The sequence below is a fragment of the Pinus tabuliformis genome, chromosome 9 (genome assembly GCF_031772625.1).
Source record: "Pinus tabuliformis cultivar Carrire ecotype Pingquan chromosome 9, CPIR1, whole genome shotgun sequence".
Classification (NCBI taxonomy): domain Eukaryota; kingdom Viridiplantae; phylum Streptophyta; class Pinopsida; order Pinales; family Pinaceae; genus Pinus; species Pinus tabuliformis.
The window spans coordinates 1,670,912,387-1,670,927,156 of NC_142307.1; the positions used below are offsets into that span (position 1 = coordinate 1,670,912,387).

At 35.2% G+C, this 14,770-nt stretch overlaps 1 pseudogene; it reads left to right on the forward strand.

Annotated features, from left to right (window-relative positions):
- Positions 1–3,321: 3,321 nt before the first annotated feature.
- Positions 3,322–4,574, forward strand: LOC149155306 (nuclear transcription factor Y subunit C-4-like; annotated as a pseudogene).
- The last annotated feature ends 10,196 nt before the right edge of the window (positions 4,575–14,770 follow it).

Sequence of the window (14,770 nt, forward strand, 5' to 3'; positions counted from 1 at the left end):
TTCTATGATTATGTGCCATGTGGTTTGTGTCATGTTTGTTGGGATTAGTGGCCTTGATGTATGCCCAAGCATTTATTCTAACTTTATGATTATGAACAAATATGATAAGATTATGGACAAATTTGATAGGTTATAGAGCTTTACCAACCTCCTTTTTCACTTAGGGTGGCTAATAAATGATTCACTTTGAAAGATCTATAACTGTGTTAAAAATGTTGAGGTGATTGGTATAAAAAATTGTAAAGGAAAACAAATTCATAATTTAGAAAACAAAAAACTGTGAAATAAATAAATTAACATAAATTTAATTTTACAAGTTTATTTTAAGTATAAGAGAAATTTATTCTATTTCTATGTCTATGTAGGGTTAACATCAACTAGTGCTTTAAAGCCTAAGTCAATTTCGCTTTTGTTAGAAAGTGATCTATAGATAGGCGGGCATATTTTCGCGCCCCAATTTTAACCATTCTTCTGTGGACACGTGTTCCATACTTTGTGAGCTGTGCAATGATATTTTTGATAGACACGCGGCTGCTTGTGAGACTAGTCAATAGTGTGAGGTCAAAGCAAGACCCTATTTTCATTTGTGCTTGGGATTTATCATATCATTCGTTGACAAGGGTAGAAATTCTATTTCTTCTTCGTTCTTTGCTTTCTGTGCGACAGAAGCTGGGGGAGTTTCGTCTGTTTCAACAGCTTCACGGGAAAAAGGGACATTAAGGCTACGCTCTCAGCCATCTCATATATCCCAAAGATTTAAAAATTGTGAATAGTGGTAAGGTAATATTCTTTCCAATCTTTTTGCAGCATTTTGAAACCCTAAGGGGTTTTGAGTTTCCGAAGTAATGGTTTTTTGATCTGCTGTATCCATGGGAAATATTATGTTGGTTCTGTTTGTCTACAATGCTCAGAGTTTACTAAGTTTCAGAGCGAAAGTGGAGTCATTTCAATGGGGTTTTAATTTTTTGTTCCTATTGTTTTTGAGGGAAAATATTTTGGGTTTTGGGTGCCTCAGATATTAAAGAAAATGGTAATCTTTGGATACAGGGTTTGTGGAAAATAAAGTTTTTCCCATTTGCGGAAAGTGTAGGATCCGAGGCACCAAGGTTTTCTTCTAAAGGTGCATTCGTTGTCTGCTCCCCTCTCTTAAGATAACAAGGAATTTGTATTGAATGAAGCTCTGGATAGTTTACTTAATTAAGTTTCTTTATGGGAGGTATTGTGGTGTTAATTAAACAAAGTCAGTCTTGCAACGATTTTTAGAAGTCAGGGTTGGACAGTAAGGAGTAACTAGGAGGAATATGCAGGTAATGAAAATTTTGGAAATTTAAATATGATGCGATGGCTGGACATTCTAATGTAGGTTTTATGGCATTAATTAGATTTGTTCTATAAAATGTGATGGTTTTTAGAGGTAACGGTTTGGTAGCATTAAGTGGGTATTCGAAAGTAAAAAGTAATTACCAGGGGGTTTTTGAAAACAATGAAGATATCTAAAATACTAATACGAAGTTATGGATAGTCTACTGCACTGAAATTCTGTGCACAGGATTTTATTATGCTAGTAAGACTAATTCTACAGAATGTGAGGGTTTTAATAATCCATGGTTGGAAAAATTTTAGATGGGTATGGGACAGTAATAAGTTATCAAGGAGGTATTTAGATTGCTAAAATATGAATTTGAAACATTCTGGGTTCGTGGTCCCAGCTAGTAAATCATCAAGAGATCGAATTTTGCAAATTGTGTTCTAAGGATAGAACCATAACAGTGTATTTCATTTTAAATTCACGATTTCTTCTAGAAATTGATGCAAAATTCGTTGTTTTCTTATGCTTGGATTAAGGAAAACTGAACCAAGAGTGATTTATGAAACACAATTTATCACATTCTTGTGTATTTGAAGGAATTAGAGGAGTCAAGGTTTTGTGTTTTGTAGCATTGAAAGAATATGGTTTCTTAGGCGCCTGATGGATTTTCGTGTTTTTATTTCTTAAGGTTGTATTTGGATTTTTGTAGAAAAAAGTGGATTTAAGTGGGATCTAGACCAGTTGGAGCTACTGCTACTCTATGTGTGTTTATTGTGGGATATTCCTCTACCGACTCCATTAGGTAAGTGTTGGATTGTAAGGTGAATGTTAAAAATGAGTAGCTGATATGCCATGTTTCATTAATCCTTCAATAATTAAGAAATATACATTAACCTTTCAATAAATATAAAGTGCTTGTCTTTAATGGCTAAAGAACTTTAGTGATTTGTTTAAGTGTTAAGCATTTTACAGGAAATTCAGGGCTGTCGATCCTACAATTTGAAGTTTTTTTTAGGTACACAACATTGCCTACCACAAGAATTTGTAGTAAGTCAAATATTTTGAGATCAGAATGGAAAAATTTGTAAGGGATAGTTTATAATATGAAAAGTTTTAAGAAAGCCTTTCCATGTGGTAGGTATTGCCTTGTCTAGGAATTTCAATTTACAATAATGTCGTCTCTCGATGATGAAATATAGGGATCTTAGAATGGGCCAATTTTTGTTGTACATGTCATGCATGTTTCTCCTGGATTGTTAATGTGGGTTGTGGGGTTTGTTTGGATTTAAAAGAAACACGAGTCAGAATTGAGAGGAGAAAGAGGTAGTGAACAAGGGCTTTGTGGAGATCTCACGTGAGAAAATGGAGCAGCAAGCCCCAGGCCAGCAGTAGCCAGTTATGGGGGTTGTCAGTGGTCCACCTCAGATGCACTATGGTACAACGCCTTATCAAACAACTCAGTTGGTTGCACCTGTTTCTCCATCCTCTGTTGTTGGAACTGTTCATTTTGTTGTCCAGCCTGCAGCTGCATATCCTGCAACTGCTGCTCAACTAGCTGCAAAACATCAGTTGGCTTACCCATATCTTCATCAGCAACAAAAATAGCAGCAACAACAACAACTATAGATTTTTTGGCTAATCAGATGCATGATATAGAACATACATCAGATTTCAAGAACCATAGTTTGTCATTGGCTAGAATCAAGAAAATTATGAAGGAAGATGAAGATGTGAGGATGATTTCTGCTGAGGCACCTGTGATGTTTGCAAAGCCTTTCCATGTGGTAGGCATTGCCTTGTCTAGGAATTTCAATTTACAATAATGTGGTCTCTCGATGTTGAAATATAGGGGTCTTAGAATGGACCAGTTTATGTTGTACATGTAATGCATGTTTCTCCTCGATTGTTAATGTGAATTGTGGGGTTTGTTTGGATTTAAAAGAAACACGAGTTGGAATTGAGAGGAGAAAGAGGTAGTGAGCAAGGGTTTTGTGGAGATCTAACATGAGAAAATGGAACAGCAAGCCCTAGGCTAGCAGTGGCCAATTATGGGCGTTGTCAGTGGTCCACCTCAGATGCACTATGGTACAATGCCTTATCAAACAACTCAATTGGTTGCACCTGTTTCTCCAGCCTCTGTTGTTGGAACTGTTCATTCTGTTGTCCAGCCTACAGCTGCATATCCTGCACCTGCTACTCAGCTAGCTGTAAAACATCAATTGGCTTACCCATATCTTCATCAGCAACAACAATAGCAGCAAGAACAACAGCTACAGATTTCTGGGCTAATTAGATGCATGATATAGAACAGACATCAAATTTCAAGAACCATAGTTTGTCATTGGCTAGAATCAAGAAAATTATGAAGGCAGATGAAGATGTGAGGATGATTTTAGCTGAGGCACCTGTGATGTTTGTAAAAACTTGTGAACTGTTCATTTTGGAGCTTACCTTGTGCTCATGGATTCATATAGAAGAAAATAAGTGACACACTTTACAGAAGAATGACATTGCAGCTACCATAACTAGAACAGATGAGTTGAAGGAGGAGGGCCTTGGCATTCCCAGAGGACCTGTACCTATTGGAACCCCAGCCGAAGCTATACCATATTATTATGTTCCTCATCAGCATCCAACATCACAGATTGCACCTCTTGGAATGATTTTTGGCAAGCCAGTGGATCCTGCAATGTATGCTCAACAACCTGCCCTCTTGTTGCTTATATGCCGTAGCAGATGTGTCCACAACAACAAATTCTAGAGCAGTCCAGGGGCCCATCCTCTAGAAATTAGGTGCTTTGAGTTGTTTTCTGTTGCCAGCAACAGGTAGATGGTACAAGAGAAAATGACAAAGCCCTATTTTGATCATGTTGAAAGTCATTTGCTCAAGTTCACTCTGGTAAGATTTGTTTGACCTGGCCTATAGAAATGATTTATAAACCAAGGATCAATTTGAGTAAGTTCTTGTGGTTTTTGTTGAAATTTCGAGGCCTTCAAAACTATAAAATTCTCGCTGGATATTTTCAAGAAATTGTTTCATGCCCAACTACATTTAAATAGAAGTAAGAGAGATGTTGTGAACAATTTATTTTTCTTGATTCATGCTTTGTTTTGTTTAGTATCTGGTTTATAGTTTAAAGAGTTCATAATTTTATCATTGCATTGAGCATGTAGCCATCCTAAATTTTAGGTAGATGTTATATTCTCACCTAGTGAGGTTACTTCATTTTTTATTTGATTTTGTATGTACCATAAGCATCCTAATTTTTGGGCATTTGCTATATCTTTGTGTTTCAGAGAAAAATGTGCTAGTGTTATATCCCTGTATTACAGAGCAAAAGCAAGTGCAGAGGCCATTGTTGTGCATTTAGTACATTATTTTTGTTAGGTCTTCAATTGATTTGTTATACTTATCTTATGATAAATAAATATCATGTAAGTGCAAAGGTAAATATTGATACATGCATAATCTTCTATATCAATTTACTTGCTCGACAATCACATTCCAATATTACTGATCATTGCACTTATGTTATGTATTTAAAGCACTTATGTTATGCTATTTTGCATGAAAAAAATTGTTGGTTCTTGCTACGTGTTTCATGTTACATTTGCTTTATGTTGGTCCAGGGTGATGCCTTTTTTGGGGTATGCCATTTATTATTTATTTTTATTGATCCACAAATGAAGATGTGCCTCTTAGAAGTTGTTTGTTTTTATTGTTTTGTTTTTTTTATTAATACTTGTTGTTGTTTAATTATTTGTTAATTTAAAAAAAAATCTATGTCAAAAGATGGGACATCCGACAACAGCGTTAACATTAAAATGACAAATGTCTTGATTTTTCTTGTCCACTGACTGAGTGGAATACTCGATCCAGTACTATTTGATATACTGCATAAAATGATGTTATACCCAATACTTTGGCAGTCAATATGTCCAATCTGTGTCTTTTGTAACATTGATTAACATATCATAACTAAGAATATTACCTATTTGATCAACTATTTGTTAGTACCGCCTTCCCGCCCATATATAAACAAATGTGCCATTCTAACATTCTTCACACAACATCCTCCTCCACCCCTCTCCTGCTCTGTTGCAGAATCCATTGGATATTGGTATTGGGTTTTCAGAAATTAAAGTTTTCAGTTTTTGAGAAATTTGTTTGAGTTGTCACGGATTGTGTATCAAATTTTGAAATATTCCTAAAAATTTATATTTTTGCGAATTAGATTCAAAAGAATTGGTTTCATATAGGAAATATGGATAGAGGATATGTATATTGGGTAATAATGGCAATGGTTCTGTTAAGCATCTGTGGCCCTGCAAAAGGGCAACTTTCAAGCGTTAATGCGTCGTGCATAAGTGGGATCATTCAGTGTGGGAATTATCTGGTGACCACAGGGACACCCCCCAGTTCATGCTGCAATCCGCTGAAGAATGTAATCAATACAGAGATGGAGTGCCTGTGTAACCTATTGAATGATACAAGCCTCCTCCAGCAATTTCAGATCAACATCACTTAGGTCAAGCAACTCCCTGTTAGATGTGGTCTCAATGCCACCACCACTTCTTGCCCTAATGGTACAATTCTTAACCTTACACCATTTTTTGTTTCTTTCATTGCTCTCTTTATATTAACATTGATTAACATTGGATGATGTAGTCTTTAATTTACAATTGTTGTAAATGTCTTAATGACCCCTCTATCATCACCAACAAAAGCATGTATTGTGAAACTTTTGGAGTCTAACTTTGTTTTGTATGTCTCTTCTAGGCAGACATACAATATCTCTTTTCTGTTTAGCATATGCTTAATGAGCAGGCCAGTCATGTCAATTGGATTAATTTTATATTGTAAATGATGGTTTTGTTCACAGTCTTCCCTACTTTTATTTTACATTTTAATCACTTTCAACGTTTTTTTATTCTGCTCTTTATTGCACCCAGCGAAGATTTTGATGTTGACAGGAATGTGCAATTTGTTATCTTGTTTTCTTCAAATGTGTCATGTCTAAACATAGACGTTTAGACACAGCAAGTGTTTTGAACTTTTGTGAATTTTGATAAAAGCTGAAAGTTGTTGTTAGATAGACAATAGAACTAGGTTGTTGTCTAGAGTCAGTATTTTGCAGTGTTACATGGGGGCATGCTCCCCATGCCTCAAGACTCATGAACGGTGAATCCCAATGAGAAACAATTAGCATGTTCGCTCAAAAGTAAAACCTGGGGAGATGCAGTGAGTGTGAGACATCAATACAATTATCTTAGCTTATACTAGACTTAGACTGATAGGGGGCTGTGGTTTACTGTGCATTTAGAAATGTTTGATTGGGTTGTATCTCTAAGTCTCATTGGTCACTTTTGTCCAAACCAGACATAAATCAAATCCATTGATCTATTACCTTTAACAGCATTTTCCAGGAGTTTCTAGATAGGTAATCCTGTGAAGTAGATGGAAATATTTTTCATAGTAGTATGATTACTTCCATTTTCATTTGTATGATGGAATTTTATTTTTTTGTTTGATGTTTTATAAGGTTGTGCTCGAGGATAAACAATGGTTTTTTTATTAATTCAAAATTGTATTTCAGTGGTGAAAGTGGCACAAGAAGGACAGAACTACAAAAATTACAATGCAATACCTAGCAACACAAGGAGGTGACAGTGGAGTAGGTGATAAAATATTGCAGACAAATCTTATTCTGGAGTCATTTTGTAACGCAAAGACACTAAAAAATGACAACTCTAGTAGATTTGTAAGTTGTAATCCTTTTAAGTCTCATATTTAAACAATTTCAGTACATGGGAGATAGAATTGTGATACTTGTGAGTTTCCCATTGCAATCGTGTCTGACTGAATATTTGTGACTCTGGGTAGACAAACATGTTTGTAGTGAAGTCATTTTGTTTCTAGAATTGTAAATCTGAGAGAAGGAACTGCAAAATTTTAAGGATATTGTGTGAAATTATATGCAGGACAAGTTGCTTTACATGCATTTTGATGGCACTGGGAAAATTTGTGGTGCTCATTTTCAAACATGTGAGAAAAGTTTAAGCTTCTTTTTTAGTTTTGAATATTTTACATCTCTGTAATTGACATCACCATTCCTTTTTGCACTATTTAATTTGAAATAGGTTGGTGTCAGATACTTGGATAATGTAGAGAGGTCATTTAGTGGGATTATACCATAATGTGTGAACTGTGATTTAACATAATCCTTTTTTCTGCTCTATGGGTTTGCTCGAGAAGGTGAGGAGCACATGATCATATTATTTGAGTTTGGTTGAATTTATTTGATTTGATATTGTATGTTCTAGAAGCTACAATGCAATAAAGTACCTATTTGTATTGTACAGTCAAGAGTAGTGTAACGGTTACAAGGCGAACGATCTTATCATATATTTTATTAGCTTTGTGTCGGGGCTTCTCCTGCTCTAGGAGGAATACTAATAAAAGGCTATTTTTTATGTAGTTTTGCTTCTCGTCAGTTTGTTTTAGCAATAACTTTGTTCCATATATAAGCTGTCTTTTCTTTTCATAGCTTGTATTGTAATAGCTTTCTTAATTTTTCTTTTTCACGGGATATTAGGCAAGTTGCATAGTAACCTCACTCTACATGACACTAAAGTAGGCGACATGCATTCATTCAATATGATGGCATCATTTTCATACAATAGAAATTTGGCCATCGATAATTCATGAGTTGCACTTGCCAACCTTCAAAATCCTCTATGAATTCTAAATATCTTCGCTTCTTTGCAGAACTTTTCTTTATTATCTATGCTTTACTCTTCACAATACTTCATTGTGTTTCCCAAGCCAACAATCTGTTTGCACCATCTTGGCTTGATTTACTTACTAGACACTACTGCAAGATGATGTATTTTCTTTCACATATGATTAGATTGACATTATGTTGATTGAAAGCAATTAGGAAAAAAATTTAGTTGCTTAAGTGTTCATCTAATTCACAGTCTCCAAGACCAGCTAAAATTAGTTCTGAAAGGTGCTCCTCACAAACATATCTACCATAGTTTTTGACTTGTGTGTTTAATTTTTAGATGTCCCTACTATTTCTGATCTGTCCAATTCACATCCAGTCAGAGAAGCTATTGAAACTGATTATCTGCAGACTACAATTGAATACTTAAAACATGGCATAGGTTTCTTGTTTTGTTAATAGTAAATTTTATTGAATGAGGTGGCATGCCTCAATTTTCAAGTGACACAAAGTTCACATTCTATACATTTTGTTTCCAAATCAAGAGATATGACATGCCTTGGTAAATCATGAAATCATCATGACAAACTCTACTCTGACATTTTTGGATGTATATTTCTGAGAAGAAATACATGGATCTTGTCAGTGTCAAAGGATTTTGCAGCTTTTCACCCAAGCCTCTAGACATAGAATGCCCTTATTTATATATAATTTTTCATGAATTGTATACATATTCACTATCTTCCAAAGTTATAGTTCCTTCTTTTGCAGGCACTGTTTGCCATGGTCCTGATATCAAGGCAGATCAAAGAGCAGGTGAACCACAGTGACCGAAAATTTGTTAATGTTATACTCATCTTTTAGTAGTTTTCTACCCCATTTTACTTCATCTAAACTTTTCTGATGAATTTGTTAGTTTGTGATTCTTGGATGTCATTTGAAGCTCATACTCCTAAAGATTTGAGTTAGAAATGCAATCCAAAATGATTTTCAGAGTCAATATTTTTCAAGTGAGGTAAGAACTTCTTGCACTATTGAATGTGCTCCTATATATTTATATAGAATTTTAAAATGAGGGACTCTTTCTAGAATATGATTAAAGTGATTTGAGCTATTACTGTCAAGTGTTTCATAAAAGTTTAGACATCATGCGGGCATGTTGAGCCAAGTATAATGAGCTTCCTGACAAAATAATTCCTAATCTGTACATTTCAGAAGTGTGTGCATTTTCTCCTTGTTAGGCAACAATTTCACCTTTCAAGTTAATACATTATAAATCAAAGAAGGGCACATTCTTTATTAAAATTTCTATTGCTTCTTTAGGCAATAGATACAAAGATTGCACTACAACACAGTTTTAGCACCCTAGCAAAACAGATGACACCCTATGTTAGAAAATCAAAGGTAAAGTAGATTTTCTTACTTGTTAATTAATCTTCTTTTCTTTCTTAGTTAATATTTATTTTTCATCAAGTAATTACACAAATTCTTCTTCCAAGAATACAAAGAAGTACGAGACACAGAGATTTAGGCTTTCAAGCCAGGGAAAAACCTCTCAAAAGGGGAAAACCCAACAATCCTCCTCTTACTAAATTTATTCAAAATGAGATATCCAACACGAGACCAAAGACTCCCTCCAAGTCAGCTCTCCTCTTTAAGTCAAGGTCAATAGTTGAATCTCTGCCTAGTCAAAGTGAGAAGCAACTTCCAAATTTCTGTCCTTATTGAAGGTTTAGTCTCTTATTATAACATGTTGACTTCCAATTACACTCTTTACCTTCTATTACTGACCTTCGGGTACTACAACAAACCCTTGACTCTTTACCACAGATCTTCGGCTCTTGCTATAGATAGATAGTTTTAGATTGCGATTCGGCATAGTCACAGACTTCAGTTTCTTCAAGTGTTGTAGACTTATTTTTATCCTTGGTTATTCTTCTCTTGTTGGATTACAGACTTCAAGCTTTTTCAAGACAGGGCAAAAACCCCTCAAGTGGGGAAACCCAACAATCCTCCTGTTATTGAATTTATTCAAAATCAGATATCCAACACAAGACTAAAGATTCCATCCAAGTCATCCCTCCTCTTTAAGTCAAGGTCAATAGTTGAATCTCTGCCTCGTCAAAGTCAGAAGCAACTTCCAACTTTCTATCCTTATTGTAGGTTTATTCTCTTATCATAAAACTTTGGCTTCCAATTATAGACTCTTTGCCTTCTATTACTGATCTTCAGCTACTACAGTAAAATCTTGACTCTTTACCACAAATATTCAGATCCTCCTACAAATAGATAGCTTTAGATTGAGATTCGGCTTAGTCACAGGCTTCGGTTTCTTCAAGTGTTGTAGACCTCTTTTTATCCTCATTTTTTCTTCTCCCATTGGATTACAAACTTCGAGCTTTTTCACTTTATTGGTTACTACCCAAAAGAGGTTGAATATAGGCTAAAACGCCTAGATATCATTCTCCATGAGCTTTGACTTAACTAAACAAAGAGTGACTGTGCCTAGATTGGTGCCTTTGCAATGTTGAAATGTCCTGCAATATTTGCTTGTGACAAGATGCAATAGCCCTAATTGGACAACACCAAAACTAGCTCAATTCAGTGTTTAACTGCCATGACCAATTACTTCAATTTCCCATAGCAGCTATGCTGCAATAGTATCACATGGAGCAAGGGTTAATTTTCACATGGACATCTCTCTTTCGACAATGAAGGAAATGTGTTAGGCTCTCATCTAATATATATTACTAAGATATAATAAACTTATGGTGTATGATTTATCACCATTCTTATTCCTTAGTTATAATATATTTTCTCCCTTTCTTTGTGCTCATGGCTAAAATAAATAATTCTCCACTGAATTTCTATTAGCATCATTTAGAAACTCTTTATTGATTGATGCTTTATGAAATGCTTGACCCAAATTTATAGCTCAGTCAGGTAAGGTTTAATGACAAAATGTGGTTAAGGTATGTCAATAATTATTTTGATTATTTTCCCATTTCTGTATTTTTCCAAACTGATTTTGATTTTCACTTGAAATCAGGTCTCTTGGGACTTTACGAAAGTAGTGTTTTTTTTCATCCTTTGTAGGTGTAGTAGACACCTGTTGATTGGAGCACTGTACATTTGAGCTTTTCAGGTGCCTTTTCAACTTTTTGTTTAAAAAGGTCCTACATGGATTTAAACTTGGATCGATCCCAAGAGAACTTTTGACTTATCAATTCTATTTTCTTGTGTTGATATGTATGTAGTGTGGGCTCAGTAGCAACACCTTTTAACCTCAATATCAATGACAATGGAGAAACTATGAGACCTTTTTTGGTTCCTTTTTATCAGCACTCTGTTTTACTCGTTTATGTCTCTTTATTTTGAATTTTAATTTAATTTAATTTTGAATTTATAGACAGACTATGTTATTGGTTGTTTTGATCAATACTGGTTTGCTTTTCCTGCTTCTATTGGCATTTTCCTCATTCAATTGGCGAGGGTTATGTATTTTTCCACTTATATTTATTTGAACTTAATTTAGTTTAATTTTGAATTTATAGACAGACTCTGTTATTGGTTGTTTTGATCAAGACTAGTTTGCTTTTCATGTTTCTATTGGCATTTCCCTGATTGAATTGGCAAGGGTTTCGTGTTTTTCCACTTCTATTTATTTGTTTCCTTCATATTTACTAATTGGGATTTTGTTTGTTGCAGTATTCATGGGCAATGTGAAGTTATCATGTTTTATGTTACTACACAATTGACTTACAAGAATGTCCCAACGTGGCATAGAGATCTTTGCAGGTATCTCTTTTCCAGAGGGGTTGGATCTCTAAGTAGAAATGAAGGTTCCTTAATTGTGTGGTGGCACAACTACCTGAACAGATTAGCTAAATATCTTTGTGAATTTCAGGGTGTGTGAGAACATTCCTATTGTTCTTTGTGGAAACAAGGTTGATGTGAAGAATAGGAAAGTGAAAGCTAAGAAAGTTACTTTTCATAGAAAGAAGAATCTTTAGTATTATGAGATATCTGCAAAAAGTAACTACAACTTTGAGAAGCCATTCCTGTAGTTGGCACGATAGCTTTTAGGGTGATGCTTTAATCTAGTTTTTGATGCTCCCTAATATGAATGCTATATTAAAAAATTTGCATTGATTCTATAATGGGTTATTAGGCCAATAGGCCTTCCTTTGAGTGAGCTTTTTGTCTACACTTTGTTTCTCTGCTTGACATATGTTATATGTTTTTGTGTTTGACATCTGGTAGTAAAAGATATTTATCGATTCATTATCCTCGCCATGCATCACATCTGGCAAACATGCACTCATTAGGTTACATGTATTTCCATGTTTCTAATGGCGAACAGGTATCGAACGGGAAAGCATGCACTCATGGATTAGAAAAATGTGAATGCACATTATCCCAAAAAGGGCGCTGTGTAGCAGAGGATTTCGGTGTATGTTTCCGGGGTTATATTCTTTTGGTGTGTTTCTATTTATTATTCATATTTATATTCTTGTAGTGTGCCTACTGGTTTTCGATGTAAATAGTTCTTGAGTTGATGTGAGATTGTTCTTGAATTAGTGAAAAATTATCTTGGTTTCCTAGGGTTTGTGGTTGTTCTTGGGTTAGGATCCGTGTTTTATTTCCATTTTAGTTTGTCTCAGAGTATATGTCTGCTTTGATTTCCTATTTTCCTTGTTCTTAACATTTGTTTTCAAGGGTTAAGTATGGGAAAATCTCCATTTTATTTAAGGGGGTGTGATCACGATTGCATTGCCTAAAAGGGGTTTTTTTGAAAGAGATTGATAGTAATTTTTTGTTGTGGTTTTGGATTTTCTATTTTGATGTTTGGCCTTTGGTCTTATGCTTTCGTTCTTTCTCTTTGAGTTGTAGATCGCTCTTTTCCTTGAATCATGGCTCGTACACAGAAAACAACATCAAAATCTACCAGAGGAAAGGCTCCGAGGAACCAGCTCGCAACAAAGGTAACGACTTTCCTATGTTTCTTCCGTTGAATCTTTGGTGGAGTTAATTGACGCGTGATGCTTTTATTGTGGCATTTTATTCTGAAGCTCCTTTTTAAAATTAGGCTGCTACTAAATCTGCTCCCACGACCGGAGGTGTGAAGAAGCCTGATAGATATCATTCCGGAATAGTTGCTCTTCTGTATGTACACGCAGTTTAAATTTGCTTTGGATTCTATCGATATGTATTCAATGTTTTCTTTATAGTATATGTATCTTATTTCAAATTGTTTAATCGACTAAATAGAGAAATTCGATGTCGCCACCCTTACTACCAAAAATATGACTATCCCTTAAAGCTTCCTTGTGAATGAAGGAAAAAGAGTGTTTCTTGCAGCTTATCAGAAATACGACTACCCCTAAAGCTTCTTTGGGAATGAAAGAAAATGAGGGTTATCTGTTGAGAATTCTCTATCTAATCAGAGTTCTGAAGGAAGTGGCCCTCTATTGCCTGAGTCCTTGGGTTTTGAAAATTTACATGTGATAGTTGCAAGAGGACACATGCCAACTTCTCCCCCGGGCCAGAATGGGAGGAAGATGATGTATATTTGAAACATCGAAAGGAAGCATATTCGGCCTCTGGTTTATCCCAGCTTTGGTCATGAGGTCTGTAATCATCTCCTCCCTTCCCGTGGCTCGTAAATTTTGTGAGTTTGAAATATCTTAAGAGGGATCCAGGCAGTACAACTCGTAATTATAGGTTTCTTCTGTATGTTTCTCTTAAAGAGGATTTTCTTTGGATTTTCTGATTTAAATATGCTGGGAATGTTCGATTGTTTTGCACATTTTTAGTGGCTTCATTTCCGTGGTGTTAAGTCCTTGACCAAACGCATTAACTCCTTCGATTCTAAGGTTCTACAAAATTTAGCAGTATATGGTGTAATCTGTGGCCATTTAATCTTATTTCGTAAACTTTTTCTGGGCGATTTCTTGCATACGTCCTTGATACTTTGTTTCCTACTTTAGAGTTGGTTAAGAATGGGAATTTCTAGCGATCCTTTGCGTGGCAATGTAGTTTAAGTTTTCATTTCATTTTCTGGCTCTCATTATAGTCATATTCTCTGAAACCTTGTAATCTATAATATGTGAATGTCTATTGTTAAAGGAAAATTTTCAGCCTCTAAAGTCTTGTATACTTGTTGTAGTTTAGAAATATTTGAAGGTATTATGTGTAAGTTGCACCAGGGTCGAACCTGAGGTGTTTTTGACACTCTTTCTTTCGTGCTTGCAAGCGTAGCCCTCCAAATTCTTTACCTTTGATATTTTCAAACATATTTTAGGACTGCAGTTATTTTTCTCTATCCTTTTATTGCGAGTGGCGGTGCGTTGAGACTACACTAGGAAAGCTTTTACCATCTTGTGGCATGGTAGGTTATTGTTTATAGAAGCATTGACACTATGAATGATTTTACCATCTTGTGGCATGGTGGGTTATTGTTTATAGAAGCACTGACACTAGGAATGATTTTACCATCTTGTGGGATGGCAGGTTATTTTTTATAGAAGCACTGAAGAAACAATGGCTGTTGAAATCTCTAATTGATTTATAATATTCTGTGAATGGAACTCCAGGAAGGTCTTTCTTGGATGGATCTAACAATTGCCTTTGTCTCTATGTAGTATAGGAGGGAAGATCATGGCCTTTAAGTCCTTAAAATCCTTCTTATTTGAATCAAATATTTGTGCAAAAATTTACTGTTTTTAATGCA